The sequence below is a fragment of the Podarcis raffonei genome, chromosome 1, assembly GCF_027172205.1.
Source record: "Podarcis raffonei isolate rPodRaf1 chromosome 1, rPodRaf1.pri, whole genome shotgun sequence".
In the NCBI taxonomy this organism is placed as follows: domain Eukaryota; kingdom Metazoa; phylum Chordata; class Lepidosauria; order Squamata; family Lacertidae; genus Podarcis; species Podarcis raffonei.
In genome coordinates, this window is record NC_070602.1 from 98,732,294 (window position 1) to 98,750,472 (window position 18,179).

The 18,179-nt window shown below is 40.8% G+C and overlaps 1 protein-coding gene and 1 long non-coding RNA gene across 8 annotated transcripts in view; one reads left to right on the forward strand and one right to left on the reverse strand.

The window, feature by feature from the left end:
- The window catches only part of LRP1B (LDL receptor related protein 1B), a 748,913-nt gene that overhangs the window by 324,565 nt on the left and 406,169 nt on the right, over positions 1–18,179 (reverse strand). The gene's annotated exons all lie outside the window — the stretch shown is intronic.
- LOC128422197 (uncharacterized) lies at positions 1,010–5,468 on the forward strand. Its single transcript, XR_008332448.1, has 3 exons — positions 1,010–1,183; positions 3,099–3,614; positions 5,063–5,468. It is a non-coding gene; the product is annotated as an uncharacterized LOC128422197 (long non-coding RNA).

Sequence of the window (18,179 nt, forward strand, 5' to 3'; positions counted from 1 at the left end):
GGTAGGTTAGGCATTGGATTCATGTGTGTCAAGGGCTAGGTGTGGCCATCGCCTATGCTATCTACCGTGGGTTATTCCGTTAAAGGAATCTGGCGGTCGTGTATTCCGTCCGATGCCTGCTTGGCGGGAGGCCATGGCACGACCCTCGGTGACATCAGGGGTGAGCCTATAGTTGGATTAGCATCAACAGGCTCCACCTACTGTTGAATAAACCCACCTCCTATAGTCATCCAATGCCTAAGCCAATACCTTTTCACTGCTGTAATCAATAAAGTTGTGGCCTTTTCTTGCCCATTAACCTTATATCACGTGTCCTTGTGTGTTTATTTCACATAGCGGGGGTCGGGCCCTCGAGCCACAACTGAAGACTTCTATAGCTAGGCCTGCTGCGTTTAGAGCCAGGGAGCAGACCAGAGGGGAGAAATCTTTCCTCTGGTCTTCTCCTCATACCATGCCTCCCCAAACTCACCCACAATTGACTACAATGGCTGGCGAGCCCCAGCAGCCAGTGTACCCAACAGAGGAGGGAATTGCACCTTCCCCCCATTACACCAGAACTAGGAGGATATTCCAACTTGCTGCAGCCAAACCAGACCACAACCTTCACTCCCCACAAAGCTGGCAGTAAGCAGCCCTTTCCCAGTATTTCCGACTGTTCCAAACTGCGAAAAAAAGCACTGTATATAATACACATACACACAAGATCCCATCTTTCAATGATTATATGCAGACTCTTAGCCACATGCACAAAATATTGCTGCAGCTCTGAGTTCCAGAATCAATCTTTAAGCTTGTTTCTTGCCTCTTTATAGTATCTTCTTTAGTCCCTCAACGAATCTCTTCACAGTCTTCCAAAGACTGTCCTTAAACTGTGCTGAACCTGCCCTTTTATTCTCTCCAGTAAGAACCCATTAACCTATCACCAGCTTCACACAAGAATTCCAAAACCAGTAAGTTTAAATGGAATGTCTGATAAACGACCTATCACGTTCAAACTTTTTGAATTCTAGTGAACCATATAAAATCTGAGAAGCCTCACAAGTTACCTAGTCAACAGCTCAGCAACAAAGAATGCATCTTTCTGACTTTAGTTAGGATTAGAAGACCAGATTTCCCTCTCAACACACTAAACCAAATACAACACATACTTTGTTTCCAGCTGAACAGCATTCTGGTGCAGTGGGTGAGTGTTGCCCTCCCAACACTGATGTTGCTGCTGCTTACCTAGATGGGGTGGGGCAAAGTGAAGTTGGGGCTGAGTGGGAACACCAGAGTCAGCGTCGGATTGGCTCCTTCGCAGCCCCATCCTCAATGCCAACCTACCCCCCACTCCCACAGGTAAGTGGCAGCCATGTGGTTTGGGGTGGATAGCTCAGTGGCACCGTCCCACCATACTAGCCATTACTTGTTCTTACATATAGGTGTCTCCTCATAAAGATAGATTCTTCACAGTTTATGTTATCAAGATCTACAGAGATAATTTGGATCTTCTCCTCTCCCCCCCTTCTGCATTACTTGTGCTGGTCCAACACACTGGTAGCTACACTTCAGGAAAGACAGAAATTCCAGAAAACTTTCCTAAATGACTATACCACTATGATGCTTTCATATTCCCATTGGTCAGATAATGTATTTTCCAAAGTACTTAAAGATTCTCTGAATGGAATCATTTTTTTTGTATTTTTACCCAATTTTATATTTTGTGAAATTGTTAACAAGCTCGCCCCCATATTGCCAACAACAAAATCAGAAAACAACTTCTCTCTCTTTTCTATTCCATTGCCCACAGAAACAGAAATAAAACACACATCAATTCCCATTTGAGTGAGATTATATTACTATAAAATAATTCCTTATATGATACAATCTAATAACATTTTCTTGGAGCAAAACTTATAACATACATGCCATCATTTCTGGTAAAGAAAATGAAAAGGTTGTCATTTTCAGAGTGGCAAAGGAACCTAGAAATTCCTAAGTAATAACTGATAGACCTAACAGAAAGTCGGGATATCACAACCCTGAGAGAGTTATTACTGTTGAGAAGAAGAAAATAGCAGCAATATTTGTATTGCCTTGGAAGACTTTGTTCTTTTTGATAGTTTTCCTAACACACTACATTCAGGCTACTTTCAAAGTCCAGCTGATCTTTTTAGTATTAGGTTCATCTCCATTGGAGCCCATTCTATAGAAAATGCCATCATTAATGGTCACAAGTGCCCTATTGATTGCCACTAAATCAGGTAAGGTTAATTGGCTGCTGCTCCTTGACATCTCTTTAGCATTTGACACCATTGATCACAAAATCCTCCTTGATCAGCTGAAGCCTGCAATTCAGTGGGACAGTGATAAATTAGTTTACATCTTGTCTTTGAGGCATGCAATTTACAGAATCAGAAAGAAGTCCTTCTGCCATCTACCACACAACACTCATCTGGGAAAGGGCAAGGGTGCTTGCCTGTTATTAAGAGCTTTCTGAGGCTTTTATTTGGACCATAATTGCACTGAACTGAACACATCACTTGACTCTTCTAGCTCCTCCTTGGGTGGAGAACTAATCCGGCAGAGTTTTATATCAACCGAGGAGCTTGTCGATCTACCAAATTATACCAGGAGATGGATATTCAAGACCACTGAGGTCTCATCAAGTCAACAGAATTGCTGAACTTGGATTTGGAAAATCAAAGTCTTCTTGAGCCAGAGACTTGCCGTGAGCAAATTCCCATTGTTTGGCTTCAGTTATAATGAAAACAATAAAAAGACTGTGATACACTTTGTACACTAACAGCACACTTGTCTACTCATAAGTTAATTCCATTATCTTCAATAGGGTTTACTCCAGGTAACTAGGTATAGGATTTCAGCCTAACGTTGCATATTTTGCAGGGTGGACGTCCCGTTGAACTGAGTGAGGCTACCAAGAAAACAAGCATTGGATTGGGCTGTAAAAGTGCTATAACCTTGATTAATAACTATATTTTATCCTATCAAACTTCACTGTGTGAAGTTGAAAAGCCAAGAAATGTATTTTGTGTAATGCCTTTCACTTCCAAATATCCTACTAAATCTATTCACCATTTCTGTTGTTCTCCCTGCAGAGTCCCTGACTTTTCCAGGCACTTGCCATGAAGAGAGAGAGAAGAAAGGGGAAAGAGAGGAACAAGAACATTGGTCATAAATCAAGGAAGCATGTGGCATATCCTTCAGATGAATCCATTTGAGCCACTTGTATTTTTTAGAGTGAGGCAGCAGTCATATTTTTAAAAAATATATGAAGGGGAAATTGCTAACAGTTTTTCACTGAGAAAGGCATTGAGACTTATTAATAGTGGGCACCATGTTAATAAATGTTATGGTCCTCACCGTATCCCTGCTCAGCTTCAGAGATATAGGCTAGAAAGGTTGATATATAGCCAAACCTACGATGGAGCAAAAGTTCTTAACATTAACTACAGAGTGTCATGGCTTTTTACAGATTAGGAGACATGCATTTGTCAAAGAAGTCTCAAAGGAGGCAGCAATGAGGGTCAGATACACAGGCGCGCTGAATTAAGCCAACCCATTCCCAGACTACACTACAAAGAAGAGATGCATCATTCTCATTGTCCTCTAATGTAATTGTTCTTTGGGATATTCAGTTGCCACTTTGGTTCCTAATAATCAAGGGGAAATGTGTAAGAATCTTTCTTACCTATTTACTGTGTTAATACCCCACCTTTTTCCTCCAAGGATCTCAAGGTGGCCTTTATGGTTCTTCTCCCCCACATTTAGTGCCACAACACAACCCTGTGTGGTATGTTAGGTGGAGAGGCAGTGACTAGTCCAAGGTCACTCAGTAAGCTTAATGGCTGAGTGGGGATTTGAATCCCGTTCTCTCATGTCCTAGTCCAAAACTAAACACTACCCTACACTGTCTTCCCAGTATTCTGATCGCTACTAACCCCCTTCAACTGGCTTTGTGGACCATACCACCATGCCTCAGACTCTGACTTTTGTTGGAAAAGCACCATTCAACTCTGCAATTCTACAAGTAGGCAAGGGTCTTGCTATTTTAACCATTGGTCTTCAACTGCTGCATTGAAAACCATTTTTATTTAACTCTTCCAAAAAGAAGAGAGCAGGCGCAAAGGAATAAGGAGCTCATTTTCCTCTACTAGCTATTGGGGAGGGGGGGACTATGGCAGCTGCTATGTGTTGCACACTGGTGGGGAGAGCTATTGCAATTCTCTCTTCTGCATAGCTAACAAATATCATTTGCATTAAATAAGGAAAATAAAACGTGGCAGTAAGCTTCAATATAAAGACCAAAAATGGAACTTTGTCTAATCCTAGATCAGAACATACAGTGTTCTACCTTTACATCCTCCAGGAAGGCTATACTTCTAATCTTATACTTGGAAAATAAAATAAAAATGTTTTGCCACAGGAAATGCTCAGATAAAAATAAAAGTGTTGATTATATGAAGTTAGAAACATTAGAGCTATGGGCAAGCTGCTAAAAACTTCTTTCACAATCATAGCAATTTTTTTGTTATACAGATGTGACAGCAATTATAGGAGGGGTCACCAAACTTAGGGGCTGTGGGCACGTTTGAAATTATGTGCAAGTGTCACAAGCAGACCCCTTTCAGCTTCCATCTCTTTTCCCTCCTCAATGTCAATCTCCCTCCCTAGAAAGAGGGAAAACACACATGTGCCTGAATGTGCAGGTGCAAACACAAACACACACACAAACTTTGCTTTTCCAAAGGGTCTAGCTCGAAGTCAGATCCAGTATAATTAAAATGGATCCCTTTAAATTTGTGTAACAGATTAAAGCTTACATTGGTACACACAATAAAAACCAGAGATCCAGTAATTGCCAGTGCTACAAAAAAAATTGCTCCAAGGCATAGATCCTAACAGAGCTTCATGATTTCTCCATGGTACGACAAAACCAGCAACAAATAATAGAAGAAAATGTCCACACGTAGGATGCTATCAGTTGATGGTGGTTCTGAGGGAATTAACAAACATTATGAGAATCTATATGTTTCTCTGAATCATGATTACACCATGGCAGAACCTATGATCACTGGATCTGTGATTCTTACAGTTCAGTCAATAGCAACTGCTGGTGGCTGGAGTGTGTATATGAAGAAGTGCCTCCACCCTCATCGTTCAGCATGGACACAAGGTCAAGCTCCGAGGGCCTTATGGCACCTTCCTCCCTGCGAGGAGAGGTTACAGGGAACCAGGCAGAGGGCCTTCTCAGTAGTGGCACCCGCCCTGTGGAACGCCCTCCCACCAGATGTCAAGGAAATAAACAACTATCTGACTTTTAGAAGACATCTGAAGCCAACCCTGTATCGGGGAATTATTAATGTGTAATGTTTTACAATTTTTAATGTGCTGCAAGCCACCCAGAGTGGTTGGGGAAACACAGCCAGATAGGTGTGGTATAAATAATAAATTATTAATTATTATTATTATTATTATTATTATTATTATTATTATGCCGCCTTTTCAAGGGACTCTGTTCCACTGGATCTGACAGGTGTGTGACTTCCCTCTGTCTCTGATACTCCACCCTCCTGCTCCATTCCTCTGACACCCTACTTTCTCCTCCTCCCTCTGCTGCCCTCCCCAGATCATTCTCCTTTCCCTCCTACCTTCCTGGGTCCTTTTTCAGCAGGGTGGGAAAGTAACCACACATTCTGCCTGATGACAAGGGAGGCACTGGAACTGGTGACAGGGCGCAGCCTTCACAGGCACCAGATAACATCCAAAATGGCACAATTGCATCTTGCGATGCCACAATGGAGACCACAGAGTTACATCATTTGTAAGGTATTCACCACATCACATCTGCCTAGTCACATCTGCTTGTGATGCTTAGAAGAGTGACTGTCCACATGATTTACAAATGCATGATAGTGACAAATACATGAGACGATTCTCTATCTCAACCAAGAGAGAGAGAGAGAGAGAGAGAAGAGTCTCTCTCTCTCTCAACTACTCTCCTTCCTATATATTGAACACACACACTTTTCAATATGAACTATTAAATATATGATTCCCGCCCCCCACAGGCATATTCTCTTAGAATTCATAACTACTTTGCAAATAAAAAGGCAGTTGAACAGGGACTTAAAATATATCAAAAGCAATGAAACCTCTCAATGGGGGGAAAAGGGAACTGAAATTGAAATTGGTCTTCTAAATATAAATAAAACTACTTATTTCGTTTCTTTCAGAGGGAGTGCTGCGGGATTGCCCAAAGGATCATAAAAAATAGATTGTGACAAATATGTATCTTATTTTTTATATTTCATAAATAGAATCTGACTTATTATTTATATTATTTGGGGAAAATAAGCTGGAACATACACATTTGCACACAGTGTGCTGTTTCGTGCAGACCTTTTCTCTCCACAGCTTGTAATGAACTGCAAAAATATAAACTGCAAGGTGGAACAAAAATTAGAGAGGAAATGTCTCAGAGTAACAAATACATATTTTATGTTCTCTGTAGCCTTTCTTTATGCTAGTTGGACCCATGACTGCATGGCACTCTCAAACCCATAGCAAAAATTCCTAGGCTTCAAACTTCAGGACAACAGATAAAATACAATGCTTACTGAGGGAAAACAAAGGCGCTATTCAGAAAGTATGAGGTGGGCTGCCTCCTGCCTACTTCTGTTTCAGCCTGCATGTTGTTATTCAAATTAGTTCACTATTTCTATAACAAAAAAATTTACTCCATTTGTAAACTGACCAAGTACTAAATATCTATGCCTAACAGTCAAAATCATTTGCTTTGAATAGGTTGATTTCTTACCTTGCTCAACACAGACAACTTTCTTCTTCCCTTTTGCTCAAGAGGATACACACACACACCCCTACACAAAACTGAAATGATATCCCTTGGGAACACTGTAAGTGAGGTGTGAGTTAAGGGAATTAAATAACTGACAGTTCCTCCAACCCAACTTAAAGATAACTCTCCTATTCACTTCTTTCATAATAGCACAGAACACAGCCTATTGGGCCAGTATAGTCTATATGGACAAGCAGTGCCTCTGCACCATTTCAAGCAGCAGTTTCCCCAAGCCCTACTTGCTTCCCTTTTCTACCTTGCCTGCTGATTGCAGCATCTGGGCTTGACGAGGCATGTGACCCTCACCTGTTCTGAGCTTACTGCTGCTGAGGAATCCCAGAGCTAGCGAGCCCCACCTGGCCAGCTGTAGACCCTTCCCTGCCTCAGCCTCCTAAAGCTCCCTATGCCTCAGAGCCCTCTGTGTTCATGGACACGGGTCTCTCTGGTGATGGGTCCTGCTGTTCTGGTTCCTACCCACTGACCGCCATCCCCTGTCACTCCGTGAGTACTTCCTATACCAAGCATAGGCAAACTCAGCCCTCCAGATGTTTTGGGATACAACTCCCATCATCCCTGACCACTGGTCCTGTTAGCTAGGGATGATGGGGAGTTGCAGTCCCAAAACATCTGGAGGGCCGAGTTTGCCTATGCCTGTCCTACACCAACCTCTCCTTCCCCATCTCCAGCTTGCCCCTGTGGGTCCCAGTCCCAGCTGCACTCCACGCCGGGATCCTCTTCTTCCTCCCCATCAGCCTGCCAGTTCATGACAGCACCAGTTCTAGTTGCATGCATCTTCCATTCCCACACACCTCACCAGTCCTCCTTCCTAAGATGAAGTGCAGACTGATATAAATATGTGAGTTATTGATCTAAATGGAAATTGTGAGGGTGAACAACTGAACTTAGTGATTCAAACGCCAGAATCAGGAAGTCACCATCTACCCAACTAGACTAAATTTCATTTCTGAGGAAGCTTCTCATCAAGACTAAGTAAGAGACAAAAGTTATGTGAATTCAGTAGCCTGCCTGGTCTCATGAATGCTGTGTATATATATATGCAAAATGAGATATCAGCTTGAAATACATGTTAGGAACAAAGGAAGCTAGCTAATACTGAATTAATATTGTCTGCACTGACTGGCAGCAGTCATTCCCAGCCCTAGCTGGAGACTTTGGAGACTGAAGCTGGGATCTCTCACATGCACAGCACTATATCGCTTGAGCTATCCACCCACCCAATTGGTGTTGTGATTGACTGCAAATAGGATAAGAGCCTTGGGGTAAAGCCCAATTCACAATAAAAGTAAATATTACACTGAATTTCTTTAAAAGGAAACCAAACCCAGGTAAATGCTACACCCCTGGAACTTTTCACTGTTCATAGAATTGGAGTGGGTATAAGAACTCATTATTTGTGAACATAGTCAGTAGTAATATCACCAGGCAGGAGTGCTAGAAAACTGCATTTGAAGAGTTTGTACTATTACCGGTAACTATTAATGGATAAACTATAGTATAACTAGAACTCATAATTGGACAAAACAATTATCTGTATTCCAAATGCAGATGTAATAAGTACTTTCAAAACTATGATGACGTAAATGACTCAAGTAACAATATACGTTTCCTTTCTTGCTTTCTTATTTGTGTTTGACCACCTTCCATCCAGCGTTTACTTCATTTTTAAAACCAATTTATTCTTTAAACAATTTGACAGCTAAGAAGATGGAAACATGACCCATAGCCTCTCCATTTTGTTTATAGGTTTATCCTTCTCAGACTGACAGTTAAGAAAATGGCAACATAACATCTTAAAATGAACTCAGCATTTGAAAAAACTTTTCTGACCTATACTACTGAAAGAGGAAATATTTATCATGTATTGTAAAGTTTGAGGAAAAACAATGCACAAGACTAGCTGTGGAATCTATTAGTGATTCTTTGGGGGGTGCAAAGGAACAACAGTTTTGCTCTTAACAGTAACAACCGTCACAGAGCGTTGAAAAACCATGAATGCTCTTCACAGAAAACATTTTTTCCAGGTTAACTGGAAAATGTTTATTTCACATAGAGTGTACACTTTTCGAAAGCAATGCAATACATTCTTTCCAGATGAATTATCCAAACAAGGCTACATACATAATTTATTGTTCTTGTTTCTAAATGTGTATTTGATATGTTTGTGCTCTTTGGAGCTTTGGTTTATCACCTTTCTTGTTTATATTAGGGAAACATAATTGAGTTAAAATATAAGTTAAGAAAAAAATATTGGGATACTGTACAATCCTATGGCCTTGCTGCATATTAGTTTTCAAATGTAGCTGCAGCAAATTATTTGAAGTTACTCTGACACGTGGGGGATTTATTTTTCACCTTTCAAGCTATCTGAAGGAATATGAAGGTGATCTGCACAGAATACATCCAAGACCTGCTAGTCCCCTTAAAATACCATGCTGAAACATCAGTGCTATAAACAGCCTCTGGAAGGTGACACTTCTGTGAATGTCACCAAGCTTATGGAGCTAAACTGTAATTTGCCCATTAATCTCCAATACTTTTGCTAACATGGGCTAATAAAGGCTAAGCTTGCTAGCACCCATGAAAACATTACAAAACCTAGCAGCTCTCCAGAATTTTCCTAAATGAGAAGTGTTTTCTAATGACAAGCTACAATTAAATTGAAAGAGAGAAAAACAAAAAAGAGAGAGGTGATACTGTAGCTGCTACAGAACTGGAGAATGAATGCCAACACTGCAACAGTGCCAAAGAGGCCAATCATTCTGTGATGGCAGCTCCATGATTACTAATTATCAGAAGGTGAATCAGAAACAGACATATAACTGCTGGTGGCAATTCTTTTTGTTTCAAACACAACAGACAAATATAAGAGGCCTGCTGAGAATAAGCATACTTCAGCTGATGCATCCACTTTTTGGACCAAAGTATAATCTGAAGGGGTCATACAATATTTAAAATTAAAAGGGTGTAGGAGTGCCCCTTTTATCAAAAAATAAAATAAAATGCTTCTACCATAATCAGAGAGAGCCATTGTGGTGTAGTGGTTAAGAGCGGTGGACTCATAATCTGGGGAACCGGGTTCGCGTCTCCGCTCCTCCACATGCAGCTGCTGGGTGACCTTGGGCCAGTCACACTTCTCTGAAGTCTCTCAGCCCCACTCACCTCACAGAGTGTTTGTTGTGGGGGAGGAAGGGAAAGGAGAATGTTAGCCGCTTTGAGACTCCTTAAAGGGAGTGAAAGGCAGGATATCAAATCCAAACTCTTCTTCTTCTTCTTCATAATAATAAACCTCAAGATTCTATAGCTTACTAAAAAGGGACTTGTTGTGCTTGAGACTTTGTGTTTATGATCTACCTGATATAAGGCCTATGAATGGGCCAATTTTAAAACAGATCCGGTACAAATTGCCACAGCCATAAGAGGCTTTTAAATGCTCAGAACTGACACGTTGACCCCTTTTATTGCAATGTTTATACAGGTACCCCGTATAGTACTTTCTCATGAAAACTAATGTGCTTTATTCAGTCTTGCTGACGTAGACATGGGGTGGCATTCAAGTAAGTTTTACTCAGAGTAGGACCATTGAAATTAATGAACATGACTAAATTAGGCACATGCATTTTAATGAGTTTACACTGAGTAAATCTTAGTTGAACACCACCCATGATTTCATTGGTTTGACAAAGTTCTGAGTGTTCCAACGTGTTTGTGCCCTGTTAAAGCCTGTGGCAGCAACTACTGGCAAAATAATACATGGCACATGTATTATTTGAAGCAAAAATTTGAAGCAAAATTTTGCCAGGACTTCAATATTTACAGAGGGATGCTATGTGCAATGCCAGTTCCTTCCGTTATTGAATATGACTGTGTGATGAAGTGATCAGATATGGGGATGTTACCAACCTTTTGGGGGCCCACAGATATACCTGAAAAGCTGATAAACTATCATGGAGAACCATACCGCACAATCCTAAGTGCTCCCGCTGCAGCTCCACACACATGAACACATCCCTTGTAAGCCCTAGCTCACGTGCTCCAATACCCTCCTCAACCTACAACCTCACAGAAACACTTTCAGCAGACTCTTCCTGTACATTGATCCATGAATGCTGTCACTATCCACAATGGCACTCACCTACCTAGTAGGCAGTCCTTTAAAATCCATCTGTTAGTATTCTCTTAATGACAGTGACTACTCAGATGCATCTGGGTGATCCAAAATGTGTATCTGGGTGATCAGAAAGAAAAATCCTATAGGAGATATAGTGCCTATGGTAAAAATGCAGATCTGTTAGTCAGGTGCGGCTAGGCCAGTGAACAGATGGATCGTGGCCACAGACTACAACTGCTTCTGCAATGAAGCCAGGTTCAGGTTCAAACAGGCTCCCAATTAAAGGGAGTTGTGTAATACAGAGGCTACAACTGAAAATGCCTTCTGAGTTCTGATGTGACCTTGAAGTTCTGAGCTTGAGGCATACTTGGCACTTCCAACCTTCAGGGCTGCAGTATGGCCTTCAATGTCCCTCTTCCCTTATGGGTTACACATGCTGTTCTGTGATGGAAATGCTAAAGGCCTTTTACTCCACCTAATTCAGAATATTTTTTCAAGTGGTGTAACAGCTGCTTTGGGACTCAATATTTTCCAGCCTCTGCACAGTGAACAATTTTTCTGTAATAGGTTTTCCAAACCCTAAAGTTTGCCTATGTGGTGCCAGGTAATTTAAGGGCCCACTAACAAGCCAATCATTGCAGGAATGCTTTCTTCTTTTATTCAACATTTTGTTTCACTCCCACCTGACCTATTTCCACCTGCAGCAGCCTATTTTAGCTGAGCTGCAGTTTGTTAGCTAGTGATATTTTTTCCATTGATTCAAACTACCATCCTGGGCAAAGTTGGACAATATAGAGAAAATGCAAGTTATTACCATTCCAAAGAGTAAGAGAGGCTGTTAAAGGATTTGCGGTCATTAATTAAAATGCCAAATGTGTAATGTCCTTAAGAGCTGTTATGGAACTTTTCAGATGCCCAACTACAACGCAAACTTTTTTTGAAAAATGGTCCTTAAAATCTCTCTTCCCTTACACTTCTTCCATGCAGAGAAGCCAGATGCATATTCCTGCAGTGCAGGGAGTTGGACTAGATGATCCTCGGGATCCCTTCCAACTCTACAATGATTGTGTGATTCTAGGAAGCTTTTTAACTGTACCCTGCTCAAACCAATACAGTGGGGCTTCAGGTCAGGTTTGCTTTGCCTTGTCCCAAATCTCAGATTTCAAGTAACCCACTAAGCCCCTCATGCCTCCCAATCCTTGGACATTTTGTATGCATAGGAAAACCCTAATATTTGTTATATGCTTGAATTATGAAAATGATTGCTTTGTAAGAATACTACAGCATAAGCCCTCTCTTTCACCATATGCAGAATACAAGGGAGCATTGCAAAACTATCACTAGGATGTACAATCCTCATTAAACGACATATTATTTATATTAATCTCTCTCTTTTCAAACTACACAAAGTCCTTGTCAGAAGCAGGGAGCCTGGGCATATAAAATAAAGCACATAAAGTAAGGCACAGATATAAGCCCTGAGTTAGAGCCATTTCAAGTTGAATGGGGACATGTAAATCCTGCTGATGTGTTAAGTGTAAATCGTCTTGAAAATCATGCTCTGCCCCAGCATATATGCAAGGGTCAGAGGAACACCTCAGATTTGAGATCCCACCCGCCCTTGCTCAATGTGGTAAGTACATAATTTTCTACTTATATTACTAGTTAACCCCTTAATCTATAACCCAGTTCATAATCTGAGGTGCATACTGGGTGTCATAATATAAAGCCAAAGGTATAGTAATCAAGATTGATTGGTTGCTGTTGGCTTACTCTGGAAATATTGTTAAATACTTTGTTTCTTAATGCCCATTTTTATGTTGTTAGGTTCGAATGAAACTGTGCTGTTTTATGTATGATACAAGATATTCAGTCTGACAGAAATGACTTATCTGACTTTTCCAGGGATGAAAATACTACAAAAGGTCATTTGACATTACTTATCTTCCTAGTGTTAGCTTAGTAGTAGCAGAGAATTATTTGGAAAAGATATATGTGGTATATCTTGTTGGGGGGGGGGGAAGCAAGTAGAACTTTCTGTTAAAATAGAAGTCCTAACCTTCTACATATACTTCTACAGTAGAAGGCATATCAAACCCAGTTAGTGAGATGAAGCAGCCTTCAGGATGAAGTGCCGTGGCTGTACTTGACGAACATGAGCTATAGCATTGCTTGCAAGTGTTTTGTATAACTTCTTGCTCAGCATAAAATCTTGCTCTTTTAAATATAACAGCGGTAAGTTCAGTTCTCAGGTGCTCTCATTTGCCAAAGGAAGTCTGTCTGCTGCATTCCTTGTGTGCTCTGCATGAAAAATTTATATGACTTCTTGAAATGGGTTCTAAAATTCTACAAACCCATGATCAAACTTCAGTACATAAAAAGCTTATATATCACATTTTCATCCACTGATGCTAATGCATTAGCTTACAGTATCAGGAGGAGAGACTCTGAGTACTAAGAAAAAGCCACCTATACCAGTAAATATGAGGGAGGCTGCATGGAGTAAATTATCTGAAGGAGACAGATGTCAGGGGTTTGATTAATGGATCAGAGCAGAAAAAAAGAGGAAAAGACCTCTTACGATCTCTTTAAATTGCTGCATTTGGACAAAAGACATGGTAAACCTCCCACTTAGGTTTGCAGATTTAGCAGTACCTGAACTTATCCTGAACTTTTATATGGAAACGTTTATATATAGCAACTTGTCAGATCATTCCGTGGTCTCTATAGCAGGAATCATGACACAAATTGCAGTATCCGGTAGCTGCTGCCAAATACTAGGAACCTTAGGGTTGACTTATACAGGCATGTTAATCATTTGACAGCATCAAGTGATCACACATCAGACACGAGAAACAGAATGTTTGTGTTGTTTTCATTTCCGGGCACAGAATGGCACTTCTAGAATCCATGGCTTCTGCTTGGAAGGCAAAATTACAGCAACTACAATCCCACAATCCTTTGCAAGAAGTGATGCTCATTATTTCCACAGCAGTGGACCCAGTGAAGAATGACCGCTGGGAGGAGCGCAGAGAGAAGCTGCTCTGTGGTGCACCTGTAGCAACAAAACCAGATGCCTTAATCTGTGCCACCTGCTATAAAACATGTCTCCCCCGTATCGGCCTCTACAGCCACAGCAGGCACTGTAAGTTTCAGTGGTTTGACTTTTTCCTCAAAGATCTTCCATTGTCTTTTTTTTTTTTATAAAATTTTTATTGGTTTTTCAACATATAATAAAAGACAATACAAACAACAAACACTGACAAACAAACATATAAACATGTATAATTTCATAATTTTTTTCGTATACCCAATTTCAACGACTTCCCCATGCCTCCCTTTTCTGCGTCCCTGTTTTAAACTTTTTTCAGCAACCCCCGGTCTGAATTACTTATTAATTCCTTTCTTTAACCCTTTTCTTTCCTCTTGTCCAATCATTTATCGCTGCAAATCTGCTATGCTTTACCCTTGACATTTTAACACTCCATAATTTTACAAGAATTTTTAAGATAAAGTTTAAATTTCTTCCAATCTTCCTCCACCGTCTCTTTCCCTTGGTCACGGATTCTGCTCGTCATCTCTGCTAGTCCCATGTAGTCGATCACCTTCATTTGCCACTCTTCCAGTGTGGGTAGTTCTTGTGTCTTCCAATACTTTGCTAGTAGAACTCTTGCTGCTGTTGTAGCATACATAAAAAACGTCCTATCTTTCTTTGACACCGATTGGCCTACTATGCCCAGGAGAAAAGCCTCTGGTTTTTTGTGAAAGGTACACTTAAACACCTTCTTAATTTCATTATATATCGTTTCCCAGAAGCCCTTAATCCTTGGGCACGTCCACCAAAGGTGATAAAAAGTACCTTCAGTTTCATTACATTTCCAGCATTTGTTACTGGGCAAATGATAAATTTTTGCAAGCTTGACTGGGGTCATGTACCACCTATAAATCATTTTCATAATATTCTCTCTTAAGGCATTACATGCCGTAAATTTTATACCGGTGGTCGATCTTCCATTGTCTCCCGAGACAGGTGGATGCCAACAACGATTTCCAATTTAGTGACTGTCCCTAGTGAACTCTCCCTGCTATATACTCCCTCTTTTGAAGGTTTGTGTGTGTTTCACTTGGGAATGAGGGGCTTCTGCAAAAGGAGGAGAACTTGCCCCCCAACCCACCATTTTCCTTGGAGAGAAAAGTAGACTCCGAGGCAAGTGAAAAAATGTTTTTCCCCTTGACTAGTGCAAATTGTAAAAACTGCACAGGCACTTATCAGTGGACTATTAATGCACTATTAAAATACAGTGGTACCTTGGGTTAAGTACTTAATTTGTTCCGGAGGTCCGTTCTTAACCTGAAACTGTTCTTAACCCAAAGCACCACTTTAGCTAATGGGGCCTCCTGCTGCCGCCACACTGCTGGAGCACAATTTCTGTTCTCATCCTGAAGCAAAGTTCTTAGCCCGAGGTACTATTTCTGGGTTAGCGGAGTCTGTAACCTGAAGCGTAAGTAACCTGAAGGGTATGTAACCCAAGGTACCACTGTATGAACAATTAAAGAATGTCCTAAACATTCACAAGGCAGAATGTTCTTCTGCCTTGTGAATAAGACAATAAAATCAATATTCCTTTAATGATTGTAGGTGGTCCCTTGATTCAATTCACCAGCAGGAGTGTCGGATATATGTATGAGAGAGAGAGAAGGAAAGATTTTCAGCTTTGAATGGGCAGACGCAGGGAGAGAGAATGCAACAGATGAAAGTTAACCTAGCTGGAGTTTGTTATAACTGGGTATCTGGCCTAGGGGTTGGTGCAAGCTGCCAACTGAGAATACAAGGGTGTTTGTGCTCTGTGTATATATTCATGAATAAAACACATAATATGAAGGAGCCATTAAGTCTCTAATGCTCTTTATTTTATTCGAAAGAAAATCCTCCAGTGTTTCCCCCACAATTTCTCAACTTGGTCAGAAGTGGCAAACGTGGAATAGTATTTTGGGTCATGCTTGTACAGTAGTGGACTCACTACTGTGTAAACACTGAACAACTGACTCATGTGGGGGGGAAATACCAGGGAGTATATACAAAAAGTTCCTGTGCTTTTGTTGGTACTAAAGGGTTAAGAGGTAACAAGTCGCTCTAATCACTGAGCAGCTGGAAGTCATTAAGCATCCAGGAATGTGAGTTAGTTTGTATAAATAGTCAGTTCACCCGTGTGTTTTCGCCCTTGACCTGACTCGCAGACTCAGTTTGTGGCCATGGGTGTCTTTGCTGATATGAGTTAAGTTTAGAGTAAAGTTTTCTTTATGCCGGAGACAAAAGCATGTGTGCTTTATCGCCAGGGTTTTTCTTTTGTAAATAAAGTTTTTCCCTGAGTTCCAAAGTGCTTGCTCCAGGATTCTTCATTGAAAGGTACTGACTCTCCTGCCTTCTTCAACCGCTGCACGAAATTCTCCGCTGAGATAAGATTTATGGCGTTGGAAGCGCACTGGACGTTTACTTAACATTAAACTAAATAAAGTTTAATGGACAATAGCAATGTCTGAAAAGGTGAGTAGATGTTTGGGACGGTTTGGAGAAGGGATCCCATATGCCAGCATTTGCCACAGTTCAGCCTTCACATCCCAAACCACAATGTGCTATAGGCAGGGAGAAGAACAATAGAGAGGCTTAGTTGTGTACACACAACAGTTTAAAGTGGATTTGATGCAACCCCTGTTTTGTTTGTTTGTTTTTTGAGTGAACCAAACAACATTGCCCTCCAACACACAGCCTGTACGCCCCCTCCAAAGGCATAGTGTGGGTACTTAGTGGTTTGTTATGTGTGTAGTGTCATTTTTCTGGGTGCCATTTTTCACCACACACACCCCTACTTCCATTGGTGAGGTAGTTCTCGGTGGGCTGCTGCTGCTGGAATTATTATTATTCCCAGTGTTCTGTGCAAGTTTGGCTCATAGGAAAACTTGTCTCTCAAAAATAGGAAAAATTGACCACTCACACAGGTGACAAATATCTGTGAGCATACCCACCATGGATAGATATCATGTTTCCAGAACTCAGGAAAGTATTAATTACAGGAAGGGCACTGCCCACTAGTGTGGACAGGAAACACTGAGACGAGAGTTCAATTGAAAGTTCTTGCATGCACAAAAGCACATTAACACACTGATATCTACACAGCCTAAGAGTGTGAGATCTTCTTAGCAAGTTCCTCGCTCAGCTCAGCCAAGAGGTAGCCGTAGGCAAGTCAATGTCATCCCCGTCCCCATCTCCTCCTCCCCATTTTCAATACAGGAATAAGTATACTGACTTATTATATAGTTCTGTTTTAAATCACTATATAAATGCTAATGATGATATTTCCACTTGAAGACAGATTTACAAAGCAACAGTTCCACATTATTTATTTAAGTGAGGCAAGCTGCATGCTGCAGGAGGAAGCAAACCTCCGCCTCCTATGACCGCTAACAATTTTTTCAGCTATTGTTTGCTACTGAAATTTATACATCAACCATCCACTTAAACTTTACTCTTAGCCTTTCAGAATCCCATGTAATTCAGCATACTATTTCTATCCAAGCCAGTCTGTGAACTTGATATCCATCAGTTTCTTGTTTCATGTATGATTTGCTATAGTTATTTTCACCCCACTTTACATATAGCATAGCTAATACAGAAAATTGCAGGGAAATCGCTACATTTCAAATTCTTACTATGTAAGGAGAAACCGAGGGATAAGGGCATCAAAAATTAGCAGGAAAACAATTAGGGGGAATGGAGGACAGTGCGTTGCAATTAAATTAAAAACCACAAAAGAAAAAGATGAGAAATTGCAAAAAAACGTTGAAAGCACCAGAGTGGGCTACCTGATAATAAAAGCAGAGAAAAACACTTGTGAAACAAAAGTCTGGTGTAGTACTATGATTTGCCATCCCATGGAGTGATTGCTGTATCCTGAGATACAATCATTTTTCAAATTTTGTAAAGAATGAAACAGCATTCAAAAAAGACCTTCAAGAACAATGGGCAGCAGCTGCAACATTCTCCTTTTGATTTTGAAAAAAGTGTGTGTGAGAGAGAATGTGACCTGATTGAGAAATGTAACTCGGCATCAGTAGCTTTGACCCATCCTCTTTCAAAAGAAGAGAAGTGCACCCTGACTGAGAAAACAGTGCCTGGAAAGCACATTCTCCTAA